The sequence below is a fragment of the Sinocyclocheilus rhinocerous genome, unplaced genomic scaffold (genome assembly GCF_001515625.1).
Source record: "Sinocyclocheilus rhinocerous isolate Xijiao unplaced genomic scaffold, SAMN03320098_v1.1 scaffold45, whole genome shotgun sequence".
Lineage (NCBI taxonomy): Eukaryota > Metazoa > Chordata > Actinopteri > Cypriniformes > Cyprinidae > Sinocyclocheilus > Sinocyclocheilus rhinocerous.
In genome coordinates, this window is record NW_015632734.1 from 667,207 (window position 1) to 676,860 (window position 9,654).

At 36.9% G+C, this 9,654-nt stretch overlaps 1 protein-coding gene and 1 pseudogene across 1 annotated transcript in view; both read right to left on the minus strand.

Annotated features, from left to right (window-relative positions):
• Nucleotides 1-4,486, minus strand: part of LOC107742967 (cytoplasmic dynein 1 intermediate chain 2-like) — a 12,619-nt gene extending 8,133 nt beyond the window's left edge. The window contains exon 1 of the mRNA XM_016556057.1: nucleotides 4,364-4,486. The gene's annotated coding sequence lies outside the window, so the exon portion shown is untranslated. The remainder of the gene's footprint in view (nucleotides 1-4,363) is intronic.
• A 149-nt stretch (nucleotides 4,487-4,635) lies between these two features.
• On the minus strand, nucleotides 4,636-9,002 carry LOC107742968 (tripartite motif-containing protein 16-like; annotated as a pseudogene).
• Between the last annotated feature and the right edge of the window lie 652 nt (nucleotides 9,003-9,654).

Genomic DNA, 9,654 nt, shown 5'->3' on the forward strand with positions numbered 1-9,654 from the left:
TATATATATATATAAAAGAGTACTTTATGTATATAAATAGCAGTTGTCATTCTATATCTCCCTTATATTAAGAAGATAATCAAATGCTTAGTTTTATGATCAAAGCTCTGTAGTTTTCATTATGGGGGCTAAACATATAATACAATACAATACAATACAATAATAACTGAGAGATGAACAAATAAGCGTTGCCCATAAACCTTGATTTACTATATTTGATACTCACATTTGAACATGATTTTTTCCAAATGATGTATGGATAATTAAGTGAACCTAAGTTGCTTCAGTTCAGTAAGTGTTCATCTTAAAATGTACAAACAATATAAAAGTTATTCTCATGTTTACTTTATAAAAATCAGTAAAGATTTCACAACAAAAAGACAACCTAACAGTTTTACAATTATATTAGAAGCTCTTTTACTTTCTAAAAGCTACCAATCAGATGGCAGGTTTATTAAGGTTGTGTACAACAGGCTTTTCAGCAACGTTTTGATCATGTTGATAATTTAGAGGCCTTATAAATTTGCATATTAAATATGATACACTTGGCTTTATAGGGTAAACATGCAGATCTGAGCAGCCCTCACAGTTATTGACTTGTGTACTGAATGCCTAAGGACCAATTTCTTGTAACAATCTGCTTAGTATTGGGTTTTCACAGCTCCTATTAGCATTTATTATCACATTTGTCCACCATAATTCCAGTCAATTGCACTCTAATCACTTCAAATCATGCAAATGGAGAATTGTGAAGTGATTAGCATCTCCAGTGCAACTCACTCCATAACAGCGTTTTTGTCTGCACATTTCTAAATATTTAAAAATATTTGGCATGCAACTGTGAAACACGGCCCCACAAATCAACTCCGGGGTTTGTATAATGGAGCTGTCAACCTGTACAGCTAATGCCACATTTATATGGTACAAAAACAATTGGTTCATGCATGGAGCTGATTAACATTTATGATCAGCTTTCTGCTGAATCCACTTTTATGACGCTTTTATGATGAGGCCATGGTCACCTTAATTTAAATTGAGCTTGCTGCTGCTTATTAATCTCAGTATTGGCAGGTTGCTTTATAGCTTTCCATTAAACCTTGGATTCTATGTGATGCTGTCTGGTTAGTAACGAGCCAATTAAAGAACTAGCAGATCTGCTTTCTAGTACAAACCAATATGGCAACAAACGCTTACAGTATTTATTTTTTATTTTTTTTAAAGATGTCAACGTTACACCAATGGAGAGTAATGCTAATTGATGTAACAGTTGGTCCTTTTGACAAATAATTTTCCTAAAAAGAATAAATAAGTCATTTAAAAAAATATTTGTGGGTCATTCCATGAAATCGGTGCCTTTTCCACTTGGAAAAAGTGAAAAATAAAATAAGTTTAATCAATATTTTTTAAATATACATGAAATGAAGACACCTTAAAATGACAAGAATTTGTATTGTGCCATCTCAGGCTATGTAATTTATTATTTTATGACTATTTTTCTACCTCATGTTTTGGTATTTTTGTCAACCCTGTTACCGACACAAGCGTTACTAGATACTATAGTTTAATTAGAACTCATATGCCACTGAATGATATAGGCATTAGCTCAATAATATACCGAGGGTGACCTTTAAAATGTTTGAATTTCACACAGACAATCTTTGCAAACAGGGTCAAGCCTAATCAGTGTCATCCCTGATACCCACATGTCAAAACCTGTTACTCTAAAAAGTAACAGGTTGACAGTAACAGGTGTGACGATTTCAAACAAATTTGCTAGTTGCTAGTAGGCTTGCCGCGATAGACGGTGTTGACGGTGATACCGGTGTTAAGCCGCAACACCGGTTACGTCACTTGCCCACCGCAGCACCGACCCTCACCGTCGTTTAGATTTTTTGAAGTAGCCTAATAAAAATCATTTAGTACAGTAAAAGAACAGACACTACAATTAAAAACTGAACGCGGCTGCTCAATGCAGCGTGCCGAAACAAAAGCACATATTGTACACTTTGAAAGGATTTTACTTGTAGAATCAATTTAGTTTAAATTTGTTTAAATTTAGATTTTAAAAATGGTAACAGGATTGACATTGCATGATTATTTTACAAGGGTTTTGTAACAGGGCTGACATGAAATCAGGGGACACCAATAAAATGATTTATATTTTATAGAAAAAAATGCATACTTATGCCAAAAACATTGCTTAACAATGAGACTAAATTTAGAACAATATGCAAATGTGATTTTTATATCATTTTGCCTTCATTTAGCAAATTAAAAGTCCTGCTGAAAAAGAAAAATCATAGTGAGGGACAGGCCAAAAACCTTACCCTTACCCATTAAATTATCTAAAATAATATTTAATTGACTTTTTTTTTTTATGTAATATTGATGAAAGCATACATAGTATTGCTATGTTTTAAATTGCACACTTATTTGTTGTTATATCAAATCTATGTTTGATAGGGATGTAACGATTAACTGCGAGCCGGTTGGAAATCGATTTAAATATGTGACGATTCAAATCGGTTGAGGATTATTTCTGAGGGATGCAAAAGGCACCGATTTCGTGGAATGACCCATCTACAAAACAGATATTTGACTTACATATACATATCTAACCAAGTGCTGCTTACTGTAAAGAAATAAATGTTATTAGGCTCTTCTATCAACACCGATTACCAAAATTACTGTAGCACACAACCTTGAGTGTCTCGTTTCGATTAACATCCTCAGCAGATAGTAAAACATATTCACAGAGGACCATAAACCGCAGAGGGAAAGAGAGAGACCCCTTCACCTGGTCTCAGGACCCCATTCACTGATGCCTGTCTGTCGGCCCGTCCCAGCCTCTTCAGACAGATTAACAGGATCACGCTTGTGTCTCTAATCTGTCTTTTGTGCGCCGCAGCACCTGACTCTCTCCACAGAGCACACTCTCTACAGCGCTTAATGACCAAATTAAAACATGCACTTGAAAAACAAAGAGGGAACGGCCTAATCTCTCACTGAGGATTACAGAACAGATTTATCCGATATGTTCTGCCATCTGCATGAGTCCTGATACATCACAGCAAAACTCGTGATCTTAGGAGGAGTTTACAGCACAATATAACCACTGTTAAACTGAACACTTCAAAAATAGAGTAGCAGTTTATTCTACTAACTTCCTATCTGGTCCAAAGGGCAACAAATACGGCAGGATCTTTTCTCAAAACTACATTTTTCCTGCTCGTAACACATTATTTTTGTGATTTTAAGTGGATATATTAAGACTTTTCTCCTTGAGTTCACCTAGGTGTCATTCATCTTATTATTAAATGTGAACTTTCTGGATTACGGATATTAAAATCTGACATCTAACTTAATCTAACACTTAAAACTTCTCTTTGTGAAAAGTTTGCTTAAAAAATGTGGTTCTTCTTCTTTTTTTTAATGAATGACACTACATTTACATTTGTTATAGGCCTACACTACAGTGGTTTCAAACATTTTAAGTGTGATTTAACTGTCCAAATATTTTCTGTAGATTTCTGAGGGCATTTTCAGAAATGTGACCCTCAAGAAGAGCAAAAAAGTACAGACACAGAGCATCAGATGGTGTTTGTTTCTGTTAATACTACACATCACACACACAAACACTGGTAACACACAGCACAAACGTTAAAGGGATAGTTCATCCAAAAATGAAAATGTGATGTTTATCTGCTTACCCCCAGGGCATCCAAGATGTAGGAGACTTTGTTTCTTCAGTAGAACACAAATGATGATTTTTAACTCCAGCCGTTGCAGTCTATCAGTCGTATAATGCATGGCAATGGTAACAAAATCTATGAGAGTAAAAAAAACATGCACAGACAAATCCAAATTAAACCCTGCAGCTCGTGACGATACATTGATGTGTAAATGAAGAAACAAAGTCACCTACATCTTGGATGCCCCGGGGGTAAGCAGATATACATCAAATTTTCATTTTTGGGTGAACTATCCCTTTAAGTCAAATCATCTATTTCAGGTCTGTATATAACTTCTCTCTTCTCTGACTCTAAAAGCAGATTACAGGAAAACATTCACTGTAGATCTCCTTAAATCGGATTTAACGGGTTTTATCTGAATGAAATTAACTTCTGCCCTCTCACAGCACACCAAACAGAAGAACTGCATACATATATATAATTATAAACAGAAGAGTGTAATGTTTGTTATTGCTATCTGATGAATTCACAGTAGCAAACCAAACCAAACGTTACTGCTGGACTCCACCCAACACATAAAAAGTGACAAACTGACGGATGAACAGTTGACTCGTGTCATAAACACACTACTGAAATGTTTTCTCTGATCTGAAAGCATGTTGTGAACAGACCTGGGGGTGTTTATTGCCTGCAGAAAGCGCTGCTTTTGTTGCGCTGCTCAGTTTCCGGCTGCGCGATGCAGAGGCGCGTCTGACGGGTGCCGGGGAGGACCAAATAACCGAATATCAAAAACGCGATTTCTTTCCTCAAGGAAGGGTGATGATAAAGTTCGCAAGGTAAACAACAAAAATTACCCAGATATTGTTTTTGTAAACTTTTTGCTTTAGTTTTATCCTCTCGATTATCATAGCTTCCCTATGCAGCCTATATTTGCTCTTTCGTTTCAGCGATGCTACAGACACAAGGGTACATCAAATCTTCAAAATGAGGCAACACCTTTAACATATTATATGATTAATTTCCATATTATGCATTATAGCCTATGTAGAATTTAATCAGAGCTGTATTTTCAAACGATGGCTTTTGAATGAATTAACGTTTTAATTAGGGAGTCATTAATATAGCCTACACTAACAGCAACTAAAACAGACTGCAAAACTTCCTATCGGCTATATCTCAAATCAAGCACATGGACAGCAGCATTTGAATATTTCAAAATACAATTACATTAAATAAAATGCCTAACTATAAGGCCTATAAACTGTAAAACGTAGCCTACCATTGACCATTTCAAGTAGGCTACTGTCAATGTAAACAGCACAACAAATATTACCTTTTATATGATCTAATAGTTTTACTCTGTTGACATCTGATATTTTTAGCTTTATTTAAGTTGTATGTATTATTGATAGTCAATAAGAGACTCCAGTAATATTTCAGTTACTGATTCAACATGTGGCTTAAAGCCACATTATGTATTATTACACATTACAGTCAGCTTTCTGTAATCTATATGGTTAGATCACACACTTTCACTGTTGATCCCCCGTGAACTGCAAACCCAGGATAGAGCGGCTGAGTGAATGTGGTCTGGACTCTGGATGAGGCTCATTGTGTGAGAGACGCTGTAGAAGGACATATGTGGCTTAAAGCCACATTATGTATTATTACACATTACAGTCAGCTTTCTGTAATCTATATATGGTTAGATCACACACTTTCACTGTTGATCCCCCGTGAACTGCAAACCCAGGATAGAGCGGCTGAGTGAATGTGGTCTGGACTCTGGATGAGGCTCATTGTGTGAGAGACGCTGTAGAAGGACAGAGTTCCTGCACTGTGATCCACATACACTCATATTCTGCAGCGACCGGGTGGTACAGGAAGATCAGTGGAGCTGTTATTGTGCCAGAATGAGTAAAGTAAGGCAGAGCAGTCCAAATGACTGATCATTGCATCCAAAAACACACTCGTTTCTCCCTCCTTTCCTGCTGATGCTCTTATGATACTGACATATCCACACCATCATCACCACTCCACTCGAGCTCCCAGCAGCAGCGTCCACACACACACACACTCTCTACACAACACCTGAGGATAATCCTCAAATCTGTCTGGATGATCAGGACACTGCTGGACTACGTTAGGGACATTAAACACTCCATTCCAGACGGAGATGTTCATTCACTGCGTTTGGATCCAGAGTGGACTTACTGTAATCTAAAAGAGATCAAACACAAAATCATGTATTAAATGTAAATTAATTTTATGTGTAGGCCTCTCTGGGGCCTACAGCAGTGTAACAATTGATGTATATCAAAAATAGTGCAACAATCAAAATTTGCATTCTCTCTGATCAGTGTAAAAAAAATTAAATCAGTGGAAAGTCCTAATAACGATAGAAGAGCCAATGTGTGTGTGTGTGTGCGTGCGTGCGTGTGTGTCTGTGTGAGTGAGTGAGTGAGTGTGTGTGTGTGTGTGTGTTTCCACTGTGTCTTACACTGCAGGAACTCCTCCCTGATCTTGGGTTCATTGGTGGGAATAATTTCAACATGTGTTACTAAGAAAAAATAAACAGGCATAATTAGTATAGTTCCCATTACACGTTTTTATATTCCATGATGACGAAGAGTAAATGAAAGTCTGCTACTTTACCTTTGCCAGATATCTTGCCTATCTCCTCTCTACAGAAACCCTGCAGTTTTTCTTTCAGTTGATAGAGGGACTTTCTCACTTCATGAAAAGAGAGGGGAGCGCTGACAGTGATGCTGGATGTATCTGCAGATTCAGGAGATACAGCGAGAGACTGGAAACTCTACAGGAAGAAATAAACACAAACAATAAACATACAAAACAAAAACCTTAATGACATCCACCACTGGCCTGTACAATCACTTATTTTCTTGCTTGTCTTGTTTATATCGGCACTTTATTTGCAATAGTTGCGCCATTCTGGTATTAATCATATTCTCGGTGTTCTCCTGGGCTCCTCAGGTGTAATCTAGCACTTCTGTTCTAGTAATTTTACATATTTCTAGTAATTAGGCTGAAATTTAAAAAGCATCTAATTGCAAGGTTGTGTTAAAACCACATTTCTCTATTTCAGATGTGTTACCTTGAGAAAAAGGATGTGATCATTTGTGTGAGAAAGCTGCTCCAGCTCAGCATCTCTCCTCCTCAGTTCATCAATCTCCTGCTTCAGTCGATAGATGAGTCCTTCAGCTCGACCCACTGCAGCCTTTTCCTGTTCTCTGATCATCTGCATCACCTTAGAGCGGCTTCTCTCAATGAAGACCCTCTCACTGTCCTCTACTGCTGTCTGTCAGAGCGCTGTTAAACACACATCTAAATCAGCTCTTACTGGTGCCTGCGACCCACAATCATAAACAGAATCCAAGCAGTCTCGAACCTCTGTTCTTCTCTAAACTCACCGTATGAGACTCCACTGCCTCTCTCAGCTCCTCAAGATCTTTGCTGGATTCTCTGCTGGAACTCTCTCTGTGTCTCTTTCAAAATGATCTGTATGGAAATTCAATAAAACTGTAAACTTTAGAAATATTGCATACAGCTGTGTTAGAAGTTACTACGTCATTTGCAGTCTATATAGTGAAAACAAGAACCAAGAAAGTGATTTAAGGCTGTATTAAAACCTAGACTGAATATATACATACTGTATACAATATATACATACTGTATATTATTGTTTCTCCTTCTTCTTCTTCTGTTTATTGGCGGTTGGCAGACTAGCTTATTAGTGCATTACCGCCACCATCTGAACTGGAGTAACTGGAGTCGATGCATGTATATGTATCACATATGAATGTATATCATACTAAATAATAATACTAATAATAAATAAACATCATTATATTCTTATATAATTTCCTGTATCTTTAAGATATTTCAACATTTACTTAAAGGGAGTTAGTAAATTGTGTGTACGATTTAGTAAAACGAGGGAACAAATTATATTATACTAATTTTTTTTCCTGCATGTCATGTACGTGGGCTGTACATAAGCCACTTTAAGCGTAAAAATATCCACTTCATCATGTCAGGGAACAAAATCAGGAAAGAAAAATATATGCCCAGAGCACCTCCCAGTGGTCACCACATAAAACACAAAGAAAAAAACCTACATGAGTCACTGCTTAATAATTTAACAGCTTTTAACAAAAGAAAAACAACAAAAAAACATAGGCCTACACAAGTCCAACAGAAAAACATTATGGTAAGATTGCTTTCCAAAAAAAAAGCACTTCAGAAATAGTTGAAATGGCATTTATCAGGAATCATGCGATCTTATAAAAAATAAACCAAATTGCAAACTAAATCCAACCCTGGATATTTTATATAGTTTAGAAATTTTGAAACTCGCAACCTCATGCACAAACTAATCATGCATATCACTAACTGGCAGTATGCCTTCATCAACAGCTATATAGCAGAGAAAAAAGAGAGAAAGAGGAGAGCCGCCAGCAGCTGAATTTCGGGGCTGAAGGGGGAGTTTGGTCAAACTACACTCTTAAAAATAAAGGTGCTTCAAAAGGTTCTTCAAGCGATGCCATAGAAGAACCATTTTTGGTCCCACAAAGAACCATTCAGTCAAAGGTTCTTTAAAGAAGCATCTCTTTCTTACCTTTTTATAATCTGAAGAACCTTCTTTCACCACAATGAACCTTTTGTGAAACAGAAAGGTTCTTCAGATGTTAAAGGTTCTTTATGGAACCATTTAGACAAAAAGGTTCTTCTATGGCATCGTGAAGCACCTTTATTTTTAAGAGTGTATGGCAGCGATACAGGGAATGGTTGAGCTAAATCAAAGACGGCGCCGTCTGTGGAGCCATTATGTGCACTAAAACTTTAGCTACTATGTAAGAAGCTGCAATTCTTAAAAAAAAATCACCTGCCACAGCAGCAAATTGAGCAGCTTTTAGATCTTGTTGGTCAGACAAACTCGATGGAGCTATACAGCTGCTGGCGCCTCTGTCTCTCTTTTTTCTCCGCCATAGTAGTTTTCTTTCTTTCTTTTGTTAAAAGCTGTTAAATTATTAAGCAATGATGCATGTAGGTTTTTTCTTTATGTTTTATGTGGTGACCACTGGGAGGTGCTCTGGGCATATATCCTTCTTGGTTTTGTTCCCTGACATGAGGTATGTTGCAAAGTGAAAGTAAAAGTTTCACACGTTTGTTGCATTCTAACATGAAAGAGTTTTGTGTCTTTATTTAAAATCAACACTTCTTTTATAAAGAACACCGCTTTCTCACATAACGCACTGAAGCAGCCCCTGCATAGAGTGAATAATCCATTCTCGATCCATCGATATCAACCAATTCAGCACCACCCTCATGGACAGCACCTGATAACTTCACACGTAAGAAGGTATACCTGTAAGCAACCTCCAAAGGTATAGTTCGGGGAACATGCCTAGAACAGGTATACCTTTAGTTAAGATATACCTTTAGAGTCTTCGTAGCGAGCTAAGAGGCAACGTTATCGGGAAACGCACACCAGTGACATAATATATTGTGAAAGACTTTGTCTTTAATTTTCTCCAAAACTTGAAAGTAAATCCCAATGAAGGTTGACACAGACAGAGTCATGGTCGTCCTGAAGAAGAATGAATTGAAATTTTCATGCGAACTCTTAAGGAATTTTAATAATGCCTGTAGAAAAAGCAAGAATTGATCAGTGCTATAATGCATTTTGACAGACTTTGCCTTTAATTTTCTCCCAAATTCTACAGTAAAACCCAGTGAAAGTTGACACAGACAGAGTCTTGGGCATTCTGAATAAGTATGATTAGAAATTTTCATGTTAACTCTGAAGGAATTTGAATAATGCCTGTATAAATGTCAAGGAATGGTCAGTGCAATAATGCATTGTGACAGACTTTGCCATTCATTTTCTCTAAAATTCTACAGTAAAATCCAGTGAAAGTTGACACAGACAGAGTCTTGG